Here is a 26,922-nt window from a genome sequence, read left to right as displayed (position 1 = left end):
TTTTATTATTGTTATTATTATGAATCAGTACAGAATTCACAAAAATTACTGTCAATAATTTGTGCAAAGTGGGTGATTTAAAGATCTTACACTTTGGTAATTTCTCATCCATGCACTGGCACTTACATGTAAAATCTGCATTTTTAAAATTACTGTAAGTAATTTGTTATTACTGAGCTGTTTTTGGTGGTTAGTTTTGTTTTGACCAAAGGAAACTCGTGAAAAGTCAAAGCCCTGCTTCGTGGATGTTTTTAAATGGCCCAGTCTTTGAGGGTGGCATACTCCGGGGCACAAATACACAGAGTGACCAGAACCTCCTTCCCTGACCCCATCCCTAAATGCCACCAGACCGTCTTTGGTTGGGGAGTGGGGCTCATTATTGGTCTTCGTTAAGTTTATCTTTCTTTTCTCTGCGTGGGCAGGTGTGTTTATTTACCTGCTGGCTCGAGCCCAGGCGGGAATGCTCGGCTCCATTCCACAAGCCCGGTGAGGGTGGGCCGTACCACTGTGGCGTCAAAGCAGAGGGGTGAGCCAGAAAATAGAAGCCCGCTGTTTTTTCTCTCGGCGTCTCGTCAGGTTTTATCACATCCACACCGTAGCTGTCACCATCTTTCTATACATTACCCTTTGTCTGAATGAAAACAACCCACTTCACCGAGACCCGCTGTTGACTTACCGGCATATGACTTTAAAAACACCCCTAAAACCTCAATGGCTCCATCTTGCCTTTTGAGTGACCGCTGAGTATTTTTTCTCTCCCCGTGTGCTGAATGTTCCTCCTGCTGGAGAAAAGGAGAAAAAAAAACCCAACGCCGGTGGACACACAGAGAAGGAAGGCGCAGCGGAAAAATAAAGGAGGTGGAGGAAAAGTGAAGTAACAGGAGATTAGCGGGAAGCTTGGAGGGACAGGCTGGGAAGAGAGCGAGGAGAAAATAACGGAGAACGAGACTTGTCGTACAGACACAAATATATTTTCTACAAGTCCCACAATTTTTCTCGAAGATTTTTTTTGTATTCCCCACTTGCTGAATAAACGGTGAGTTTATTTATATGCATTATTTTCTTCTATATTAATAAATGAGTTATTGCCGCAATTAATTATTTAAAAAAAATCTCTTTGTGTCGTCCTGGAGAAAGTCTGGGAGTAGCCTTTGTGGTTAGTCAGTGTTCATTAAACAGCAGTGCAACAACAACAACAAAAACAATCAAAAAAAAAAAACGAAGAAAAAGAAGAAGAGAAAAAGGGTGGTGGGATTCAGAGGGTATTGTTTTGTGTTGGTGGACTCGGTGCCAAAAATGCACAGAGATGCAAGGATGTAGTCCGCACCGTTCAACAACAATACGGCAACCGAACAAAAACTCAACAAACGTTACGCCTCTGGGCCAGGTATGTGCTCACTTAATAAGACGAGTGCTAATAAACGCCAACAGTATGCCTTAAGTTGTAGTTTGGTGAGAGTGAGCCCGTGACAGAGGGAGTGCAGTGCGCGTTATTGACACGCACATGTGGCATAGCCAGCGGGTCTTTGTTGCCCCCTCCCTCTCCCAGCCTCCTCTGTCGGTCATGACTGAACCAGACATGACTGCTCAGTGGCACGGCTCAAATCTCCCGTACACAGAATTAAGGCCACTATTGACATGTTCATATACATACCCCCACCCCGCCCCCCACCTTATTATTTTTGTCTACGCCTTTCAGTAGAGAGAAGCATCAACGCTCTTTCTTTGTGGTGTTTTCCAGTTAGGTGTCCTTACTGGGCAGCAGCAGTGGGAATTTCGAGGCTCATACTTTTTTTTCTTAGATGGAAAGCTTTGGGCTTGTCTGTGTGAACAGGGGGACTTGGGCTTTGGTGGAGTAGTAATCTGCTGATAAGAGGGGCGCGAGGAGGGTGTTGTGGTTCTTTGGAGAGGGTGTGTAATATGTGTCAATGTCAAATGGAGGTGTGTCTTTTGTGAGTGTGTGTGTTCACGGGCCGTGTTATTGCGCGAGTAAAACATCAGGAAAAAAGGAGTAAAATTGAGAAATTGAGTGAAAATGTGCGTTTCGCATTCCTTTTACGGAATATCTTCGAGCGCGAGTGGAAATGTTTTGCTTTAGTGTGTCGTGCCCAAACCAAGGACACACACACACACACACACACACACACACACACACACACACACACACACACACACACACACACTGTTCTGTCTACACACTGCTCCAGAGACAGTTCTTTTCTGTCTTTACTCTGCCGCGAGCTACACGAACGCACGCACGCGCCCAAACAGGCTCGCGCGCAGATTCTGTGAGTCATACCGCATTTGGAGACTCGCGGCCTCGCTTCTCTTTGAGTGAAGTGGAGCCCCCTGCTGATAACGCGCGCGCGCACAGACAGCCTCATCTTCTGGGGGAAGAAAAAGTGAACGTTCGTTCCAGAACTGTTCAGGCTCTGAGACGTGGACATGCTGCGTTACGCAAGCGCACCCCGACTCTGCACGTACGGGGTGCGCGGAGATGCACATAGCCCAGAAACACGGCAGGAGTGTATTGTTTCTCTTTTGCTGGTGGGTGTGGTGTTACCAGGAGCCAAGTCCAAATTTGTGTCGGTGTATTCAAATAAAACTAAAAGAGAAATGATGGTAATGATGGCAATAACGATAATCAGCGTTGCAAAAAAGTTACTTCCTCCTTTTTTCTGTTTTAGAGTATTTTAAACGGTTAGTTCACCCAAATGTCAGAGTTTTGGTCTTATCTGCTGATGCTTTGTGTTTGTGTATATATATGTGTGTGTGTATATGCCTCTTGGGGGTTGGGTGGTATATGTGTGTTTGTCTTTTTAAAAACGAGGCCTTTAATGCATTTCATCTGTTATTTTTTGTGGGTCTTTTATTATTTTGTGGAAGAGTTTTATCATTATTAATGAAAAGCGTTATGACGCCACATGTCAGCACTCTGAGTGGCCTCATCCACAACAACAGCACTCCACACCAGCACAACTGTTGTGCTGGTGTGGAGGAGGGCAGACACAAAATGATATATCAGAAGTGTAGCAGATGAAAGCTGAACAGTGTGCGTGCCCAGATAACACTCTGCCTCAGCAGCTCCAAACTGTACTTTGATGGAATTTCATACTGTTTGCATTTCCCATATTGACCATTCACCTACAGTCAGAACTGACACATTTGTGAGAGCAGCAGAAAACAAAATTCTGACGCGTCCTTTCAGGGCTTTGAGCATGAAATAGTTGTATTTGAAGGAGGAGAGTTCAAAACACAGAACAATTGTGATATCTAAACATCTGTAACATGCTAAAAAAGCAAGTCAGTGTTTGTATTTTGATAATATTCTAGAAGTTCAGTGTGCTAAGAATAAAACAAGCATTTCCTGCATTTTTACTGCACTAAAGATAGCAGCTGTGCACTTGTCATTCATGTTTAGGCTTAAAATTTAAATTGCAAATCATACACTGTAAGCTCATGAAACAGGCGCGGGTCCAAGCTGCATGTGAATATACATATATATACCCACACACACACACACACACATATATATATATATATATATATATATATATATATATATATATATTTAGAGAGAGAGAGAGAGAGATAGGGAGAGAGAGAGTGGTGAGCTGACTGGAGCATTAAACATTGACCTACCCGGTAATAAATCAACACTAAAACATCACTAATGAAGTGCTGTTTTGATTCTGCAGCTTACTTACTTCAAATGATTTCATTATGTTTCTTTATGTGTCTGACGTTGAATAGACTTATAGATCCGTGCTGGTGTGTCTGAGAGCAGAGTGCTGTGTTGGAAGACTTGCTTATTGACTTCAAAGTGTTTCTGGTGCTCTAATCTGTTCAGCGTCAGAACATTATAAAACACTGGTTATTTATAGAGGACATGAGAACAAATTGTTCCGCTGTACATCTTTTTATATTGATATAGGTTCCACAGCTGATGAGCTGCAGACACTGTGACTGTGAGACACCAGTAACATCTATTCTCATTATATATTCTATATATATTTGGTAACATTTCTCGCAGACTATGTTAAATGCCTCGTGATCAGCTCAGTTAAGCAGCAGGATGGTGTTACTATGAATGAGCGGGGCTGTTGACTTTTCACAGCGGACATTTAGTATTTTTTTTTTTTTTGGAAGCTGTGTCAAACACATCTGTCAGGGCCAAAAATAAACCCTTCAGCTGGAACGGCTGCCCTTTGATCCGATGGTACAAGAGTATTTGTGTTCTGGACACACAAGTAATCCAAGGAGATAAACTTGTTGACATCATTAAACTGTGGTGAACAGTGACAGTCTGTGTTGCACACACTTTATTTTGCTCAGTGTTGCTCTTCTGTAGCTTGCAAGATGCTCGCCACTGTAAAAACTACACATGGTGACTATTGTTCCTGCACCAGCAAACCTGTTGGCTACTGAACAACTTGACGTCATTATAGATTAGTTATTCTGTGGGGTTTACATGGATTGTCAATAACAATTTGACTTTTTGCCCTTCTGGGAAGTCAGCTTAAACATGCTCAATGTTTTATTAGTTTACTGTTTTTAGTTTATTATTATTTAAGTTTATTGTAGATGGAAGGCATTAGACAGGGATCAGCAGTTGGACAAATAGAGCTGGTAGTTTTTGAGGGTGAGTTTTTTCTGAATTTTGTGTATTTTGAAATTTTAGCAGTGTTGTGCAGTAGGGCTGGGCCATATCATACCGTTCAAGGTAATACCGGTATAATGTAGTTCAACAATAAGAAAATGAAATATCGCTATAGAACATGAGTAAAACGCGCATGCGCAGTGCCTTTGTTTTCATACGCACATGGCGGAAAAAGCATGGAGAATGAGAAGGGCGGAAGCAGATTGTTGAATGAAATTGATGAACCAGAATTGGTTTGTAAGAATGCTGCAACTTCAGTGGTGTGGAACTGGTTTGGTTTTCGTCCATCAGATACACACCAAAACACAATTTTTGGTAGAACATGCAAGCGGGCCGAATAACCTGCACGGCGTCAATGCATTAGTGCCGTCCAGCCCCACATCTCTGTTAACTCGCTAACGGAGATTTGCCGTGTTACCGCCATAACCGCGTTAACGTCATTTTAACGAAGTTAACGCTGTCAGCACTAGTTTTAATAGGACTTTGGGAAGCTACGAAGCTGCACTGCTTGATGGATTGTCGGAGCATTACGACTATCGTAGGCAGGAGCCTCGCGGAGTGATACGTACTGTGCTTCAACATAATATTACCGTATTGTGTGTGTATAAGCTCTTTTTAACTTTTGTGGATATTGTACATGGTTATGCTGAGGATATGTCGGCCCATTTCCTCTAGAAATGCCTTTTTAGTTAAACTGTCAGCAAGGAATTTGCATTTGCACTGTTAAATATTTATATAGCTTTAATGCACATAAAAACAGCTGCTTCTTCAAGTGAAAATACATTGATGTGTTTTTTGCACTAATAAAGTTGTGGAGTTGTAAAGTGTTTTGTCTTGTGTCAATTATATCATCAGTTAAATTGTTATTGCAAATTTTCAAACATATATTGTGATAAATATTTTTGGCCATATTGCCCTGCCCTGTTGCACAGTGACTTTTACAAAATGACAAACACAAACGGTGACCACCCCTTTTAGAAAAGGAAAATAAATCTGACACACGTCAACAATACAAACTGCCAGCTGACAGCATGCCACTTTATGATTTTGTTCTGCCTTTCATTATTTTATGATTGTTTTTCACGATTTCATCTTTGTGCCTCTTGCTGTACTGTTCGTGGGCATCTCTCTCTGCAGTACTTCCTAGTCGAAGAATTGTAAAATATTATTACATTTATCATTAGTATCAATACAGCATTATAAAATACATACTTACACATAAAACTTTGAATTATTCTCAAATTGTATATAAAGTATTAAAAATTAAAGTAATTACTCTGCTAAAAAAATGTTTCCCATCACTATTAAATGAATCAATAATACTGCTGCACATGTTGAGCTCAAATAATTGGCATTCTGCTTAATCTACAGTAATGCATCATACTGTATAAAGTCAAAAGGACAAGTACAAGAAATATTTTAAAAGAACAATGTATAACAATATAAGCCAAACTAACTAGTATGTGAGATATATATGACAGTTTAACTGCCAAAATCTAGCAGTAAAAAAAAAGAAAAGACAAATTAAGGTGGTGTATTAGCGAAAAAAAAGTTTAGTTCATATTCTTAACCAACTGATCTATTTTACATGCTAATGGGAAAATGCTGGAGCATCTTGCACCTGTTTACCTTTTCTGTTTTATTAAACCAGACACGGCAGGAGTCGTGTCTACCATCAAAGCTTCCTTACTAACGTGCCAAAGGAGTTTTTAAAAAGTTATTCACACTACAGTGAAAGCACACAGAGCATGTTTTTATTGGATACAGACACACCCTTGAAAATGACAGAAACTTATTTTCAAACTTGACACCACTTCATTAAAACAAATATAAAAGATTTGTTTTTCATCAATTTGATTTAAAAAGAAAGGTATTGAAGATACTCGAAGTCATGTTATGATTTAAACTGAGGGACACTGAAATCGTCACCAAATACCCTACATGTTTCATCATCTTAAATTGTCCCTGAGGACTCATGCGTGTTTCCAAATAACTAGCACTGATAATGCTGGAAGGGAGATGAATGTGTGTATGTGTAGCAATGTGGGGCAGTAAACAGCTGTAATTGGACTCTGAGTATTGCTTCAGAGGTGCATTCATGTCCCAGAATATCAGGAAAGTAAATGCTCTTGTCATCTCCACTGCTCAGAAATAGCCTTTATCCTTATGTTGAGTCGTTGACAACACTGAAATGATCTCCACTAAAGTACATGCCAGCTGTTGGGTGAATACAGTCTTTCTGTAAGAGTGTAGCTGTGTTACTAATGCTTAAAATTTAGGTGTCATTGCAGCAATGGACTGTGTTCTTGTGTTTGATGATGTTTCAATGCTGATATGGAGCTGATGTTTACATCTGTGGGTGTAACTGCCTGTTAAGTCTAAGAGTTTTATTTTACTGTGGAGTTTGTGGATCACTCTTTGTTTATAGCAGTGTTGCCAAAAAGAGTTGGATGGCTTATAGCCCGTTTAATCTCTTTGCCACTCGAACAAAAACATAAACATTGTAGGTCATTTTTAAATAAGTGAGAAGGAAATCAATATCCATAACAGAAAAGCCACAAAGGCAGTTCTCACTTTACACTGCAAATGTCAAAAGTTCTACAATTGCTAAGAAGGAAAAAGCTGCTCAGCTTTTAAGAAAATGCTAACAATTGTATTGGCTAGTCGGTGAATATATTGTAGATATTTCAGCCACGAGTGGAGATAAGGAGTAAATTATAAAAGCAGTCTAAATATAGGACTGGCACATGGGTTAGCAGATAGCTGGCAAATACCAGTATTTTGAGCAATGTGTGATGTGTTTCTCAAGCGTTTCGAGTTGTTTTTAAAGGGAAAATTGGCAATCTGATGAACAACACGGTGCAGCATCTGCATGGGAAAAAATCTGGGGATAACATACTGAATTAAATTATACAGGTGCACTTTCAGTGTGTAGGGAGCTAGTGAACGGTTAGCAGAACTGGGATAGCTTGTTCGAGAATTTAATTTTACAACTGCCAAATGGTATATCCATCCATCCATCCATTCGCTACCGCTTATCCTTTTCAGGGTCGCGGGGGGTGCTGGAGCCAATCCCAGCTGTCATAGGGCGAGAGGCAGGGTACACCCTGGACAGGTCTCCAGTCTGTCGCAGGGCCAACACACAAGGACAGATAACCATTCACTCGCACATTCACACCTATGGGCAATTTGGATTATTCAATTAACCTATCCCCACAAGCTGCATGTCTTTGGACGGTGGGAGGAAGCCAGAGTACCCGGAGGGAACCCACGGGGAGAACATGCAAACTCCACACAGAAAGACCTGATGGTGGAATTGAACTCAGGACCTTCTTGCTGTGCGGCAACAGTGCTAACCACCGTGCCACTGTGCTGCCCCAAATGGTATAATTAATGTAAAATCTTCAATCACAAAATAATTCTTAATGACCTCATAAACATGAAGCAATATTTTGAGTCAAATTCAACCGAAGTAGCTTCAAATAGATTCAAAGGATTATTCATGAAAATTATTAAGGAAAATACAAATGAACTAAATTTCATTTCATGAGATTCCATTAAAGGTAATGTTTTACATTGTACTTATATAAGAAATTTACATGAAAAATGTAATGTAAGTAATGTAATCAAATTACATAAAGTAATAAAGTAGAATTTAATGTCAAAAATTGTTGTGTTTTTAGCTTGGGATGCATCCATGTGATCAAAAATATCATGAAGAGAAGTCTTAGTGGAACTACTGTATGTTGATCACTTAGTAAAATACTTAATAGATACGACATCACACCTTTAGAGACCAGTTGTATAATTACAGAAAAGATTGGATTGTTATTTAACAACAATGATTACTTTCAGATTGAGATTTGAGATTATGTTGAACATAGTGAAGAAAATACAGTTTGTAATAACAAGACAGAGCTACTTTTTTAAAAGGGAGAAATTAATGTGTTACAAGAAGAAAACCCTTCCTAGCCTTTATATACAGAGTATGGCCCAGCTGAGTGCAGCTTCTGCCTTTTGGCACCAGCAGAAACATTGATTCTTCTGTGTTGACAGATTCATCTGTGTGTTAAAACCCAGCTAGCCTTACATGAAAGACAAAAATACAAAATAAATATTGAAGTTTTTGCTCACAGGCTGCTAAAAAAGTTTTTTTATTTTTTTAATTAATCAATTTATTTATTTTGGATGGTAACCAAAGTGCGCTGAGCGCAGCTGAAATGATTTCCTTACTCAGACCTGTATTTTTGGCTGCGTACTGGGATTATTTTTATTTTTATGATAATTATCTGTTTATAGCTCTTAAAGAAGAAGGAAGACCAACAGCAGAGCATTTCATAGTTTCCTGAACAGCATAATGACAGCCAAAAGCACATAAAAAAGAACAGAGATTTTTTTAATTGAATCTTTTTAAATGTGTTTTTACAGAAAGCCGAAATCTTCATCTACCACCATTTCAGATTAATTTCTACAAACTGTGAGATTCATTGTCTGCTTAAATTTTAAAATCACACGGGGCTATCAAAGCAGTTCTGTTTTTAACATCGCCTGTGCAACTGCAGATGGGCTAGTTACTGCGATATGACACCTGCTATAGCTGTTTGGCAGTAGTGCACACTAGTACAGGCATTAGTAATATGAGCTTAGTTGTATTTTTACCGAAAACGACACAGAGCGACGCTTAACTTCTGGGAATTTAACATCAGGCAAGTGAGATTAAATTGGGACAATGCGAGTGGCACTGTGTTTATAATATCAATTGTTATTGGCCGATGTTGGCGTCTAGGGCAGATGAGTATGTGTAGAAATATGGATTTGTATTTTTTATATCCTGTGTAGGTGTAAACGAACGTAACAGTCTCGGCATCTGGGTCAGCGTGTATGGATTTTATATGTGTAGGTGGGTGAGATTACAGCAGCCTGCATATAGAAGCATCTAGGCCAGAGTATGTGTGTTTGTTTGTATCAGGGCAGCTCAGTCCTTAGCCTGATGGTTAGAGTCCTGATACAGATAGGCCAGGCAGCACAATGCCCTGTCTGTTCCCACAAGTCCAAACAGGCCTTCACAACACCCTATTTATAGACAAGCGCCCTGCCTGAGCTCATTCATATTTCTTCAGTTGGATGTTGGGAGTAGAGCGTGCTCAGATGTATGTTTTTTTTCCCCCTCAGCTGAACTCTGTGGTGAAAATTTTAAGCCTCAACCTAAATATGTCAAAAAGTGCGCCCAGTCTGGTGCTGTCAGAGGCGTGTTACATAATCTGGGATGTTTGTCAATAGCTCCTCAGGCAGAGGAAGAGCTGAGCTGGGCAGAAAATGAACGGCACAAACAGGCATCAGGGGTAACGCTCTACCCTCTTGGTATGCACAGTTTCCATGTGAGGGAACGAGCACTACAACATAAATCGTATTTAGAAGGGAATCATTTAGCATGGTAGCAGCATTTACTGATTTGTACTTATTCCAGTGTAACCGTTTACAGGAGATGCTAATCAATGAAAATTTGACACCTGCTGTAATAATAGCTCCAAATCAGTCATTCCTCATCATGTCAATTTTCTCCAATATGCTCTGTGACAAACAGACACGGTAACGGGGATGAGAAGCTTTTTGGCATACATTTGGCTTCTCAGGCGCACATCCAATCTATTATTAACTTAGTCATATTTCATTTAACTTCATAGTCAACCACAAACATGGTAATGCCCTCATTAAATGTTCATATCTGAGATGATAATGCTGACTGGCTGATGTCATTTCATAATCTTTCTGTGCAGCCATTACGGTTCAATAATCTCGATTATTTGACGCTATTTATTTAACAATAACAATGTATTGAATAATGACTTTAAAGATTGTCAAAAAATAATATAAAATAGTGTGCAAATACTGATAACAGTGCAAATGTTTGCAATATAAAAAATAAATGAGAAATGTAAACATCTAAGTTTAGTGAACTTTGCAGTGTTGCTCTGTGGTGCAGCTACGACACCGTAGCAAAGTTTACACACTGTGTCTACTTGATCCACGTCTGACTCCGCGAACCCATAATGTTTCCACACCACTGAAGTTTTTTTTACCTCTTTTCAACCAACGGCAGTCACTCTCCTCTCCAAATAACTCCTGCTTAGCTTTCCGAGCTTCCCTCGGGTCCTCTTAATTGTTGTGACGCGTGTTCGAAACGCAGAGAGGTGCACTCGATTTGTTACACGGAGCAGCGTGAGAGTAAAGCACGAGGGAGGTGCTAATAATCGGCTCAGTCATTTTTAATGATCGTTGAAAGCCCAGATCGTAATTTAGATCAAAATTCGATTAATTGAGCAGCCCTAGTTCTACTCTTGGTTAAAGGTTGTGTAGTCCATATCTGAGATGATAAGGATGATAAGACGACAGGATTTTAATGAATAAATCCAAAAACGTTCAGAGTCTTTGAGCGAAATTATGTTGAATGTACTGGAGTAGTGTTTTAATGACATTTTTGGCTGTTCATTGTTTTGAACAAAGCCGACTGATGTAAGTCACGTTTGATGTCCACATTCCTTTTTTAAAAATTATATATTAGAGACTGGTGATCTGACATGCTTCCATAGTAGGCAGATTGTCAGATTTTCAAATGAATAATACAGATTACCTTTTACTTTGAAGGCTCAGCTGCTGCTAATCAACAAACTCTGTCCCATCATGTTTTCTTACCTGCAGGCTAGCTGTGCCACTGTTGTTGTGCTCTATGATGTCATTCAGATCTAGTCATTGTCATATCCTGTAGATGGGTTTCATTGTCTTGGACGGCAGTTGGCGATGGTAGTCCCTGTTCTGCTATCCAAGCTCTGTGGGCGTAGCAACACATGAAGAAGTCCTCCACTTGGTGGTGGTTGTAGCTGGAGTGGCCCACCATTTTGCCAGATATCTCTCAGAGAGGATTAACCCAGGGGATAAGTGATTTACTGGAGAGGTAGCTGAATGATTCCAAGGACATAATACAAGATGGCTACGAGTTTGCTTTTTAGCAGCTTTTAAATGATGAAAAATAAATACAACATCTCATAAACAAGTATCGAGGCTGTTCAAACCTTGGCTGCAAAATGATTTGTAAACAGAAGAAAGAAATTAAAGATTCGTATCAGTTTAAAGCATGATTAGAGATGTGTGCTCGACATTTATTCTTGAGATAAGGTGATGCATTCTTTTTTAAATTGAGGCAAATGTGGTTTAAATTTTGCAGGGAGAACTGTAGTTAGATGATTATTCTACCAAAAGAAAAACAATTGTGATGTGATCGTTTGGTAAGATTATCTTCCCCTGTTTAAAAAAAGAAGCATGAATCCAGAGTTTAAAAAGTGTGTAGAGTAAATATCCTTCAGTCAGCGTTTGAGCAAGGCACTGAATGGCTCCTTGAACAGACGTCGGAGGCCACTTTAGGGGTCTGAGCTTACGAAACGCTCCTCTGTGTGTATCTGCTACAGAAATCAGCTAACCATCACCAGGCTATTTATCTCCATCAGCTCTCAGCCAATTGGTCCAACATATCAATTTACCCTAGCTTGAAGGTCAATTATTTTGAGTGTGTGCCTGATTGCATGGTTCTCTGTGTGTCACGGGCTTGTCTGCTTCCTGGATCAAAACAATTGATTCTGCCCAGTCTTTTTTTTTTTTTAATGCTGCTGAAATACACTCACAGACCGGACCTTCAGAAGATGAAATGCTGTCTGTTCTATAGTCACATCATTATTCAAGCTAATTACTGGTTTGCTTCATTTTTCACTTTCATACTGTCTCACAACTGTTGAGTGAGCAAACTAAAAGCCTTTCAGTGGACTTCGAGTGCTCTCTGAGGGGTGAACAAAAAGATAAGCAATTCTGAATTTCACAGAAGAGAAAGAAAAGATGAAATGCGTAGTCTCCACTCACATCAATAAAGCCATTATTGCTTATATTCAGTGCATTAGACGCCTTTGAAGTTGTTCTTCATTTTGGCCATAAATTAGCCAAAAACATTTTTGCAGTTGCTGATAAATGGTATTGACAATATTACTGATATTTGAAAGGTGACATTTTCAAATTTTAGCCACTGTACATAAATGAACACCTTTTTTATTTTCAGCCCAAATAGCAGTGCTGATGTGATGGACCATTTAGAGTTGCGTGACTGGGTTTGCAGGAGTCAGTTTTTGAGGGCCTCTAGAGTAATACAGTGATTTGTCTTGGTTGATAACTACATGCACCGTTTGACCAGCCAGGGACCAGAATCAGATGACTTACAGTGTTCTTGGCCTTGACCGGTGACCCACCAGTCAGCCTCCCATATGACCAGTTATTAGCTGGTCCAAACAGTGGAGCAGGCACACACAGTTAACATGGAAGTCAGTGAAACACAAGGTTTGCTAGAGTAAACTGCAGAGGAACCGAAACGTTTGTAGCAATAAAACTAGTCAGATGTTTAAACGTGAACATTTTAAAGAAACTAACAAAGGAATAGTGGCTAAAGCTAAAGCTGTCCACAGCTACAAGCCAGTGGGAGCCTCGGTATGAGCAAAGGAACAAAACAGTTCTGAATTATCTAATCAAAAGACAAAGCTTTTATAAAGTTATAAACATATTGGAAAATGCTATAATCACCTGACATTTATTATGTTGCACCTGCTTTTGTTTGTTAAGGTGAAATATTTTAGGTAAAGGTGGGAATAAAATTGGCAGAGCACTTTGTTTACAGACATTTAACTTACTGCAGTTTATGGGAAAAGTTCTTTATTATAAAAATAATATTTTTCTTTCAAGTAAAGTTTATTTTTCTTTGTATATGCTGTTAGTTATAGTTGCAGTTTGTAGAAAGACATCAGAATCCACATAAACAGTGTGAGCAGATCACACTTAAGAGAAAAATGAAAAACTGGAATGAGGCAAGCTCTCTATTAGAGCTGAACAACAGTTTAGAAGGAATGTCAGAGGTCAGGGAAAAGTATTAAACAGTTATAAATGTTAGCTGTTTAATTGTTAGCAATTACCTGAAAGCTAGATTAGCTACCTGTTATCATTAACCTAGCAAATACAGGATTGCCGTTGGATAAAAGATTATTGCAGGCTGCATGCGTACATAAGGAGGCTTAGGTAACTGCTGCAGTGGCTGTCTGGCCTAGATTTTGTCCCAAAACATTTTCTTCCTATGAATTTGATAACAATACAACAAATCAGTGATTATTTGTTATGTTTTCTATTCATCCAGTTATTAATAATAATGACCGAAATTCAAAGAAACATATACGACTTTAACAATGATCTCTCTGAGGATGTGATCTGTGGTGAATATCCTTTTGTCAGAGCGTTTAATTACCTCCCAGGACAGATATACAGAGACTGGATGTCTGCGTGGAGGTGAGATCATGATGGAGCGAATAATAGGTGTCCTGAAAATGAAAAGAAGAAACTGAGCTGAGCCGCTGAGTGATGGACGAACGAGAATTTGAAGAGACAAGAGCCCAAAGTGGTCTGCTGAGAGACAGCGAGAGAAAACAGGCTTTTCACATGGGATGAGAACGAGCAAAGGCTTGGCTCAGCAAGGAGACGAGGGGAGCTTTGGCTCCTCTCCGAGTCTCCATGGTGGCTGCTGTTGGGCTTCCTTTCTCAGCAGACAGTCGTCGCTCATTTTTTCCTCTTTTTTTCTGCTGTTGAACTGCTTCTGGTCCAGCAGACTTAGCAACAGACCCCCTACAAAACATCTAAATAGTTTAACTGACTGCATGAAAGTGGCCCTGCTTTAAATGAGCAGAAGTCACAGAATGTCTACAATCTAATTCTCCCTCATTGATAAAGTGAACTTTGATTCTTGTGGTTTCAAAGCACAAATTGAATTATTTCCCAATCAGTTACTCAGACCTCTCTTAGAAGCCCCTCAGGTTCACATATAACATCATGCTGAAATGTCTGCAGTGTGTAGTAAAAGGATGATCTAATGGATCCTCATGCATTTTTTCCATGTAGGTATTAGGTTAATGCAGCTTTAAAACTAACTGAATAAGAAATTGTTCTTTTTTTGTACTTGCATGCATGTTTGAGGATAGAAAGAAAGTTTCAGAGTGAAAAAAAAGTCCCTAAAATAGCCCTCGCCTCCCATCATTTCCACACGTCAGGTTTTCTAGGCTATCACTAAGAAAACAAAACTCGATCTCCGGATCTAAGTGTCATTATAAATCAGGAACTTCACCTCCCTGGAGCACGTTTCTGTTTTTCATTTCTGCGTCATTTCAAAATTCTTAAATCGACTGATTAAAAACGACAGTTTAAGATTACTTCAACTCATTTGTTATTTTGTGTTGCATAATAAAGACAATAAAGCCAAGAAAAGTAAAAACTTTCCAAAGCAAACCTTCCCAGTTATGTCAGCATTAGCTAAAATTCTTTGCTGTAAGGCTGTCAGATTTGGGGCATTGACATGTGTATTCATGTTATAAGCAAAAATTTACATAAAAATATTTCATAGTGGCTCCCAAAACTTGATCTTTATATTTTAAATGGAGGGTAAAAAAACTGCTAAAGCGGGTCCCTCCATGTGTTTACCTTTGATAGACGAGTGTGCAGAATTACATAAGAAAAAAGGGATCCAGGCACACCCGAGGTAGAGCAGTGTGTCACTCTGCATACATAAAACTGGAAAAGTGGTACCCAGGTGTGACAGCAGTGAAGTACTGCACACTAACGTGATTTGTTTCAGGACAGAGGACAGATTTGGTCCTGAGAGTGTTTATGTCCTCGGCACCTGGGTCTCTTCGCTGTGCAGATTTGTGTTAGCAGGGTGATAAATGTGTGGGATTGCATTTTTTGTGCATGTCACATGAAAACTGCAAATCTCCAGTGACTTTAGTTTGGAATTGCAAAAAAAATGGGGCAAAATGTGCTTTACTGCATTCAACTTTTTATCTCTTGTGAGATAGTTTACTTTTACTCCCTTTGACTTTTTTCTGTGTAAGGAAGAGTCTGCCATTGTACATGTTTTATATCGAAAATGCATCACAGACTGTATATAAAAGATTGATGTAGCTTTTTGACCTGAAAAGTTAAACCAAGGATGAGTTCCCTTCTTCCCAGGAGACCTACTGCTTACTGCCTGAGTCGGTTACTTCAGGGAACCGACTGAGTTGACTGTGGAAGGTTTTTGAGTACAGTGAACTCATTGCTATGTTCAAGAAACCATTTTGAGACAATCTGAGCTTTGTGACATGGCTTGTATCCTGTAGCCATCAGATGATGGGTACACTGTGGTCTTAAAGAGAGATACATGGATGGGTGATATAGCTTTATTTAGCCTTGCAACTTGCAGGCAGCATCACTTATTAGTGCAAGTAAATGAAGGGCATTTTCATCCTTCTTTTCCAATGAGCTGTTCTTATTAGTGACACACTTGTTAATTTGAAGAGAGACTATTGAAAAGAGGCTTCAGCAGCAGCAGTATTACAGCGCGACAGCCGTGACTAAGGCTGCCACAAACTAGTCACCAATTATTTATGCGATTAGTCGACTAATCGAATCATGCATCTATTTGAGGTAAAACGTACAGCTTATTGCACCAGCATGCATCTGCTCTTATATAACTATCATTACCTTACAGCAGGGGTCCCAATCCCAGTCCACGAGGGCCGGTGTCCCTGAAGGTTTTAGATCTCACCCTGGGTCAACACACCTGAATCACATGATTAGTTCATTACTAGGCCTCTGGTGAACTTCAAGACACATTGAGAAGGTAATTTATCCATTTAAATCAGCTGTGATGGATCAAGGACACATCTAAAACCTGCAGGGACACCGGCCCTTGTGGACTGGGATTGGGGACCCCTGCCTTACAGCTTTAAGTGTTTCAAGTATGTGCTAACTAAAAATAAAGACAAGATGATAGTTTTTTTAACTTTTAATGAAATTTGCAGATTGTCTCAGTAAAGTCTAATAAACTCGTCCATCTGTTCCTTGCTATCTAGAATATAACAGGATATTGGCGTAAATTCTCGACCATCTCACACTTCTGTTTAATCAGTTTTCTGTGTGGCGTTTATTAGCTGTTTGAAAACTATAACTCAGCCAAATTGATTTACTCAGGAACAAATAAAACTAATTTAAAAAAAAATAAGAGTAATATTAAAACTAAGTAGCTGTCACCATTGTTGGAATCTGGAATTGACTTGGCCGCGCTATGAATTCTGGGATAGGTTGGGCCACGAAGGATACACCCGACCCGTCCTTCAAATCAGGGGAAATGAAGAACGCATTTGTCGGCTGCAGTCTTCAAATTTGGACAACCTTCGTCGCATCGCTATAACGTAATCGGCCTACAAACGCGGCCTCCGGAGGATGAGGCCCCTGAATTTGAACACAGCTACGATACCAGAGACTGCTTCTTCTTCTTCTGTGGTGTTTAATGGCAGCTGGCATCCTTGTACATGCAGTGCTGCCACCTTCTGTTTCAGCCCGTTATTACACCCTTAAATCCTACTACTTATTCCTGTGTCTTTTGGGATCTCACAAAGCTTCAAACGTGCGTCGACTATTAAATTAGTCGTTGCACTTCCTGTTGTATGAAGTACAACCAGTGACTGACAGAGTGGTTTGGTTATATTTGTGTTGCAAACCGCCAGCTTCCTTTTTACTATAGGTGCTAAAACGTCACCCGTAGCTCAGCGGTCTCCAACTTTTTTTGCGCCACGGACCGGTTTATGCCCGACAATATTTTCATGGACCGGCCTTTAAGGTGTCGCGAAAAAATACAACAAAATAAAACTAGTACCGCTACTGAAAAATAGAAGATTTATTCATAACACACGTGAAAAGACCCAGGAAAACCGAGTTAACAATAAAAACGATAACAAAATAACGCTGAAAACCGATAAAAACCCTGAAAACCACACATTTCACACCTGAGCCTCAACCCTCGCGGCCCGGTACCAAACGACTCACGGACCGGTACTGGTCCGAGGCCCGGGGGTTGGGGACCGCTGCCGTAGCTGACATACAGCTCTCGCTATATGCCCAGGCTTATCTTGTTGTTGTATGCATCAGGGAACATTAATGCATGGTGTTGCTATACCAACAATAGAAAGAGATGATAATTTTGTGTCATATAAAAATTGAATATTGTGGAAGATGTGATATGGCATAGCAGTGTCTGGATTTTTACTCAAGGAAAGCAATGTATTACACCTTATGTGTGTGGTTTTTTTTTTTAAAATAAAGCAGTATGTTACTTGATTACTCACCGGAGAAAGTAATTTGTTACAAAACTTGTTACATTACTTACTCGTTTCTCTGTGAAATGACCTGAAATGCATGGTCACGTGATTACCATTGAACAATATAAACCTGAGGCTACATCCCCACACACCAACACAACCCCTTGCTTCTGTCACTATCACTGCTCCTCAAGATCCATATCGCTCTACCAATTTCCTTCTGCTGCACACAAACTGAAATCAGCTGGTTGTAGTTGAAGTGCGTAGGAAGATATTGAATTTTTTTCTTTCTATCTGCATTTGGTAACACAAGTAACAACATTTTGTATCTTTTATGTAATTACTGAGTTTAGTCTCCAAAAGTTGATTCTGTTCATCTGGATGTAGCGTTTTTTGGGAGAAACGTTTTGTCACTCATCCAAGTGACTTCTTCAGTCTCAGCTGACTGCAGGTTTCCCCAACCTTATAAACAGTACATTTGCATAATGACTGAAACCAGCCCACTGAAGGAACAATGGGCTGGGAGGTCAGTTCCTTAATCTTAATTATGCAAATTCTCATGACCAATGATCAACAACCACTGACCAAAACCCACTGATCAAAGACCACTGATCAATGGCCATAAGTACCATTCACAGAGAGTTGGGGAATGGCCAAACGCTACGTTCAGATGAACAGAATCAACTTTTGGAATTTCAATCATCCATATTTACCTGGATGATTGGGCATCAAGATACTGAGTTAAGTACAGTAAAAAACTTACTGAACAGGTCTAATGTGATTACAGTAACGAGTTACTTTGTAACTTTGCAACACATTACACCCAATACTGCTGGTCAGAAACAACACTCAAGTCAGCTGTGACATTTAATCACTGCTCATTTGGTACTAAGGGGCCAAGGAAATAATCCCCATGTACCATTACACCACCACAAACCTACACTGTTATAGCAAAGCAGGGTGGATCTATGCTTTCATGTCATTCCACATACTGACCCTACAGTAAAACAGGGTAAAACAAACTCCCAGTGACTGAATTATAATTTTATTTGAGTTATTCATTTGACTGGTAGATTATTTTTGCCAGTTAAAAAAAATGGTTTTAAAATCCTACATGAGTTTGAGCACATGAAGAATGCTGTTCCTGAGTCATATTTCCCCAAACAGCTGTCTTTTTAAAAAATGTCACGAACTGTGAAGAGACAAATATTAATCCCTCAACCTCCTGCCACTCATCACCCTCTCATGTTTTCATCTCCTCGATAGCGACGCCTTCACACGTTGAAGCGGCCGCGCCAGATGCCACTGGTTTAACCTTTCAGAATTTCAACCTTCAGCCTACATTCCTGATATAGGCCACTTTAATGCTCAGCGCCCTACTTTCAGTGTTTATGTGTCTGGGTGCGTGTGCGAATTTGAGTGTCTGGTCGCCCCTTTTTGTTCAGAACTGCAAACACTGGTGGAGAGTGAGAGCAAATGAAAGAAAAGAGTGTGCCAGTGGAAACGTTTGCCTTTTTTTAAAACTTTCCCACTTGCTGTTGGGCGGTGAAAGAGACAGAAAGAGGATGGGAGAAATGAGACAAAGACCTGCAGTGACACAGAACGGGGAGCGATGATTGGCAGGAATCGAGAGGAAGGTGAATGTCAGCAACGTGGACAAAGATGGATGGAGAGTGATGGAGAAGAGTATAGAGCTGTGAGAAAGAGAGAAAGAGAGTTTAAATTAAGAGAAGAAAGAAAGAGGGCAGCTGGAGCGAGGGAAACTTTCCCTGTTGGTCAGCAACTTGGTTTGCCAGCTCAGCAAACAAAATTTGACGGCTGATGATTGATCAAAGCAAAAAAAATCTGGTTTTTTATTTGTCTTTTTTCATGTGGATGCTTTTACTCTATAGGATTCTCTTTTGTGTTTATGATATAATAAAAATCCACCAAATTGCTTGTTCTGATGGCATGAGTACAAGCTTCTGTGTCTCTAACTTTGCTGGCAGCTGAGTCTGTTGGCAAAAGCTTTTTACTCTTGCAGTGCCGCAAACTCCATTTATAAATATGCATCGCTGTTGGCTGACCTTGTTCACATGATATTTTAATGTTTTCTTTAAGTCAAAACATTGAGAAGACGTGATTTACTTCTAACTAGCTGTGTGTAAAGGTGTCAGTATAACCCAGACTACACCTTGTAGTCTTCTAAAGGAAATAAGAAAAGCAGTAGGGATTGAAAATGATGCTGACAGAAAACAGTTCAGTGGATATATAGACAGTGTACTGTAAACTTAGCAGTATTTCTTGAACATCATTGTCAGAAGGGGTGTTTTTATTTGCCTCGCTATCAGCAGGCTTGGGAGGTTTTATGTATTGTGGAGGTGTTTCACAAGTTTTTTGCAGGCCAGCCTTTGTAGACACTAAAGTGTGCATACAAGCTAGTAGCACATGTAGCTGCACTGGAGTAGGAATATGATGAAGTTTCATAGTGCCTAACAATGTCAGCATCAGGTGCATACAGCTAGAGGACGCTTGAAGTACTCTGGTTTGTACTTTGCATGATTATGTTGTTTTTTGTTCAAGTGCTGGCAGTTTGTTTGGTACTAATGCAAAAGTTGAGTAGGTGGAAAAAGATGAGGACGGGCTGTAGATATTAGAGTTGGTGCATGCCAAACTTAAAAAATGTAAGTTTGCCAGCATTTTCTCTGATAATGTTTGTTCCAGAAAACTTTTACCATGCCAGGATATTTATCACCATTATCTCCGGGGAAGAAGGTTATTGTTATTCCTTTAGCCCACATTCAAGTCCATTTAAAGCTCTTATTTGGCTGCTGGCTCCCTTTAGATGATCCCACTTTGCTTTAGTGATGTTGAGGTCCGAGCTCTGGGAAGGCCAATCCATGACTGATTGTGTTCCATTGGATGTGTTTCTAACCAGGTATGCTTTCTAGTACTGTGGCAAGGTGTTTGGGATCATTGTCATGTCGAAGCCAATCAGATGCTTTGCAAATGGTATTCCATTAAAATCTGATGGTACTTTTCTGTGTTCATAATTCCATCCAGTTTGACGAGATCTCAACACCATTGACTGAAATGCAGCCCGGAGCAATGACAAAGCCTCCACCGTGTTTTACAGAAGGCTGTAGACATTTGCTGTTGTACCTCTCTCCAATTTAGAAACCAGTACTGATCCATTACAAACCCACTGATCTCTGATCTCTGCTTGCAAAATTCAGAAACTCAAATTTTTTACTTCAGGTCTCTTTTTTTGGTCGTTTATGTAACCTTCTTCCAAAGTGGTCACAAAGGCTTTTCAGTAAAACCTCACCGGTATTATGTAGCTGCAATAAACCTTTGCTGGCAGCCTCAATCTGAAGTCACCGCGTGGTGACATTGCATTGTGCTGAAGGACGAAGAGATGGAGTCGGTGTGACAGAGCAGGATGAGGAAAAGAAGGGGGGAAGGGAGCAGGAATGACAGCAAGGATTGACAGAAACCCAACGTGACACACTGGACTGAGTGGGCCCGCTAACGGTAAACAAGTGAGCTGCCATCGCGCTGCATGATTAGGAATGTGTATAAAACAAGGTTGGATTCATTTAGTTGAAGCAATTATGTGACACAACCTGATTAGACAATGAACCTGTTCGGAGCAACAACCAAACAGCTGTTCTCTGATAGCTGCTGGGTGGAAGCAGAGTAGAGGCAAATGAAAGGCAAGCTTACCACCTTCCCTCACTTCTTACTCTTCATGCAAATCTGTCTGTTTCTCTCCATCTTTCTCTTTCTATGGTGACAGATGCTGCCTCCTGTGCAGTTTAGCAGTTATCACACGCTCTAAAACACAATGAACACACTGACTCGGAGAGGCACAGATAAAGAAAGATGGATGATAGTAGAGCATCGGGAAGCTGTATATAAAAAGTGTGTGCGTGTAAGTGAGATCAGATTAAATGTAAAAGTGAGTTACATGAGACGTAATGTCCATTTTTACTGATGCACAAGGTCGTCATGTGACTGCTGTTTTTGGCAGCTTGTATTCCTGAAGATCATTTAGATTCGTTTACTACTGGCTGCTGAGCACTATGTGATGTTTCAGCAGTATTCAGCCACAGCGGTCTTTATGCCTACAGTGATAAATATATTATCTTTAATTGCTCCCACAGTGCGTAATTAAAGGCTCCAAATACCAGGTTTTTGATCATTTTGGACAAATATAGTAGCAGACAACTACTTGCTGATATAGAGCAGAGCAGCGGCGTGCTTAATGGAGAATGAAGGGCTCTCTAAGTGTGTTGTAATCAGAGTGTCTCTGTTATATGCTGTGGTAGCTGTTGTTGCTGCGTGAACAGTCAGGCCTTTGCATATTTATAAAATGACAGCTTGCACTCCAAAGTGTTAAGATGAGATTTTGCTCCAGTGAAGAAGAAAAAAACTCAGTCTTTGATTACAAAGACCTCCAACTAAGTGAACAGCCATTGGTTTGGGAATCTTCCCCAAAAATAAAAAAAAATAAAAAACCCAAAGCAAAACAAAAAACAGTACTTACCAGCTTTTGAATTTACTCTTTTGTCATAGCAAGCATGGAAGACCTGTCACCACACTGATGTCCTAAATGTGTTCTGTGCTTATTTGATCATTATTCAACTGATTAACGTTTGACATTGAGCTTGATGACTCTTTTACAGCTGTACTAATCTACATATTTGCATCAACAATGGAAAAACGACTGCATGAAATATGAAAGACATTTCCAGAAATGACAAGCCAACAGAGAATTAATTATCAGCCCAATGCAGTGAGCAGTGGAGAGCAAAAGAAAAAAGAGCCAAAGGCTTCCACATATAAAGAAATCTGAGACACATTTTTTAGCTAATCAACATTTCAGACTTGTATTAATAGACAGCAATATTCTTTGCCATGTCTTTGCATGACGCTGCTGTAAATCACAGAATTACATGGGGTCATTTTCTGTGTGTGTGCAGATCATTAATCGAGTGTTTTAGTGCTGGGAACTCTGTGTTAGAGCTCGTCTGATTTATCATGCCAGTATCAGTTGATATTAGCCATTTTCTGATCGATCAATATCAAGATTTATAACAAAGGCAAATATAAAAGGTAAAAAAGAAATTTCGGAAACACCCTTCAGCCAAGTCTGGAAAAAAATATATCAGTATCTATATCGGAATATGGAATTTAAAAGTACCAAGTGTTGTATCGGTCTAATCCGATAATGCCCTATAGTATAATATAGGGCTCTAATCAATCAGTCAGCAGAACTATCAGTGGGAAAAATGACTTGGTCTTATACAGTTTTTGAGAACTGGGCCAGGTTCATTTCAGGCAAAATAAAAAGCTATGATTATAATCAGAATTTTATTTTTTTTGATGCACTGAGAAATGTATTTGCTGTCATGCAGACACACTTTTTCCAACAATTGTGCATTTCATGAAAAGCTTTTTGGGCCAGTGAAAATCATATGAACGTGGTGGTTAACAAACCCGACTCTACTGTCGATATTATAAGTTTTACATTCTTGACGTACATCAAGGCTTTAACGTCATTCCTATTTTTCAGTTATGGATTATTGGTTTAACAAAACAGCTAAAGCAGCTTGATTCACTAAATGATTATTGATCCAGGAGGGCAATAAAAGTAAAGCAATCGTTGCATACAGAAGTCATCTTTGTGCTAAATATGGTATCTGTCTTTGTGTCATGGAAAATAACTACTCTGCATAGCTGCTAGTCATCTCTTTTATGGAGAAACTCAATACTTTCCCTTAAAAATACAAGAGACCTATTAACACAATTAAAGACTCACAAAAACAAATATACTTTGCAGGCATATCCGGACATGTCAGACCAATGATAATAACATGGGACAAGCTGTGGCACAGTAATCTACATATCAAGCAGGACAGGATTAAGGCTAAGGTCATAATGTACAAAATTACAAAACAGAGACTTTGGGCTTGTGTGTATGTGTTTATATTGTCATTTTAAATTCCTAAATCTGCCCTTTTTTAGGTAACACACTTCACTAACTTGAGTCCTATCGTGTAGTTGCATTTGGGATCAGGTTGTTTCTACATAGAATATTCCAGTTCTGTTTATAAGCTTCTCAAAATAGCCTCATGGTGCCTCTTTTATAAATACCATAGTACGCTTAAGACTCACAAACACCATTTCCTCTGTCATTTCAGTCAGTGTGGATTTGATAGCAGTGAAGTGAAAATACCCCAGATGAAGTAGCATCTAGTCCAAGTGCTCACATCCTGTATTTGCATCAGTGCATGTGTTATTGTGCCAGATGCTAAAGGCATTAAATCCCCAGTGAAGCAGTCAAAGTCTTTGGCAAAGCCACAGTCCAGAAACAGGCTTGATATACCCGCTGGACATCTAAGAGATGGGGGTGGGTTGGGGAGCTTAGTCTTTACTACTTCTCTATTATTTTTTGCTTTTGTAAGATAGCAGCAAAATTAGCATTCTTCTGATGTTCATAAAAATTCCTGGACCTGCATTAAAGTTGACTAAAGTGTGTTCACATCGATCTATGAAGACCTAATCATTTTCACGATTCACGCAAAAATACATTCTTTTTAAAAATGTGAACATCACCTGTGTGTTGGTTGTCTTTTTCTCCCTTATTGTCTGTATTTTTTACAATACTTTTGGAACTATCTGCAGCATCCTGAACTTCTGGTCGAGCAGAGCCAGTGTCTCACTGTTTTCTTGTTTTTAAATACGTTGCTAGAAACTTAATGATCAACGATCCCGTTATTTTCTTTCTAAAATTACTCCTCACATGCTGAATGTGTATATTAAAGATATTTTCCTATATATTGATAACAAGAATAATCGACCTTACTGATTAATGCCAGTGTTATTATTTCCCGATCAATTGGAATCTGTATTTTTAACAGCTGATAAATTCAAAATAAAGACCTTTCAGATTTTCAAATGAACAAATATCGGCACCGATATTGGTCTTAAAATTCTGTATTGATCAAACTCCAGTACTTACCGGGAAATTATCCCAGTATCAGTTGAGCTCTAATTAAAACTAACCCACTTTCTTTGTCTCAAAGTGTAATTCACTGAACATATGTGGCTGATTAATCCACTCACTGCAGTCTGTTGGTGTTCTTGTCTTTAAATGTTTTAATTGCTCTGTCTTAATAATCTGCCTGCTGAATTGTATGTTTGCTTCAGTACTGCCTTAATTGTAAATTGATCGATTCTTCTGTGATAAATTATGTTCTTATTGATTAATCAGCCATTTGTGTTCTTCATTAACTGACACTTATCTTGTCAGACAAAATTTCCATGTTAATAAAAGGAAAGCAGCAGATAATTAGGAAGCTGGAGCCATAAAATTCTGGGCATCTGTCTTAGTTGTTATTAATTTTTCAGTCAATAAATGATGATTTAATGAATTAGTTGAGAAAAAACAAATTTATTTATTTAGGTAATTGTGGGCTAGTTTGGTGCCAAAATGACCAAATATTAAAAGACTCCAGCTTTTATGAGCAGTTTATGCAGTTGTCTGCTAAGCATAGGAAGTATGTAAGACATTGTGCATTGCATGATTTTACAGAATTGCATTTCAGGAGCAGCGAAGAATGGCTTGGTTTTTTTATCTACAGACTGATTGAGTGCCAAATACAAGCTGCCTGTATAGTGTCACATATAGCACGAGGACACACATGGCAGGACGGTATATGGAGCAACGAGGCGAAGCAGACATGTGTGCCTGCCCAAACCACAGACAGCCTCCGTTCAGTGAATAATTGATAATGACAACAACACTGTAGGTAGTTACGGCACCAAAATGGATTTGTATACAATTTTGTAGATTGACATCTGTTGGCTCACAGATCAGTTAACTCTAATCTGTCTACAGGATTTTCTCGCCATTAGATGATTAACATTTTTTGTTCATTTTTTTTTCCTTTTCCTCTTCAGCCAAAACTACACTGAACAAAAATATAAACGCAACACTTTTGTTTTTGCTCCCATTCCCCATGGGATGGACGTAGAGACCTAAAATTCATTCCAGATACACAATATAACCATCCCTCCCAAACAGTGGTCACAAATCAGTCCAAATGTGTGGTAGTGGGCACATCTGCTATATTGAGATAATCCATCCCACCTCACAGGTGTGCCACATCAGGATGCTGATCTGACATCATGAGTAGTGCACAGGTGTACCTCAGACTGCCCACAACAAAAGGCCACCCTGGAATGTGCAGTTTTGTCTCACAGCAAAATGCCACAGATGCCACAAGCAATGAGGGAGCGTGCAATTGGCATGCTGACAGCAGGAATGTCAACCAGATCTGTCGCCCGTGCATTGAATGTTCATTTCTCAACCATAAGCCGTCTCCACAGGCGTTTCAGAGAATATGGCAGCACATCCAACCGGCCTCACAACCGCAGACCTCGTGTAATCACACCAGCCCAGGACCTCCACATCCAGCAGGTTCACCTCCAAGATCGTCTGAGACCAGCCACCCAGACAGCTGCTGGAACAATTGCTTTGCACAACCAAACAATTTCTGCACAAACTGTCAGAAACCGTCTGAGGGACGCTCAACTGCATGCCCGTCGTCCTCATCGGGGTCTTGACCTGACTCCAGCTCGTCGCCGTAACAGACTTGTGTGGGCAAATGCTCACATTCGATGGCGTCTGGCACGTTGGAGAGGTGTGCGCTTCACGGATGAATCATGGTTCACATTGTTCAGGGCAGATGGCAGCTGAGAATGTCCCAGTTCTTGCATGGCCAGCATACTCACCGGACATGTCACCCATTGAGCATGTTCGGGATGTGCTTGACCGGCGTATACGACAGTGTGTACCAGTTCCCACGAATATCCAACAACCTCGCACAGCCATTGAAGTGGAGTGGACCAACATTCCACAGGCCACAATTGACAATCTGATAGACTCCATGCGACGATGTGTTGCACTGCATGAGGCAAATGGTGGTCACACCAGATACTGACCGGTTCTGGGTCCCCAGACCCCCAATAGCGCAAAAAACTGCACATTCCAGGGTGGCCTTTTGT

General features: G+C 39.9%; 1 protein-coding gene across 1 annotated transcript in view; it reads left to right on the top strand.

Annotated features, from left to right (window-relative positions):
• Nucleotides 1–746: 746 nt before the first annotated feature.
• ndrg2 (NDRG family member 2) overlaps nucleotides 747–26,922 on the top strand; it is a 56,876-nt gene continuing 30,700 nt past the window's right edge. The window contains exon 1 of the mRNA XM_085450865.1: nucleotides 747–1,036. The gene's annotated coding sequence lies outside the window, so the exon portion shown is untranslated. The remainder of the gene's footprint in view (nucleotides 1,037–26,922) is intronic.

Source organism: Copadichromis virginalis, linkage group LG3 (assembly GCF_057382275.1).
Source record: "Copadichromis virginalis isolate Kocher_CV1m ecotype Utaka linkage group LG3, C_Virginalis_male_GT1.1, whole genome shotgun sequence".
Lineage (NCBI taxonomy): Eukaryota > Metazoa > Chordata > Actinopteri > Cichliformes > Cichlidae > Copadichromis > Copadichromis virginalis.
Note: the sequence above shows the minus strand (reverse complement) of the source record. Positions and strands in the feature narration are given on the sequence as shown.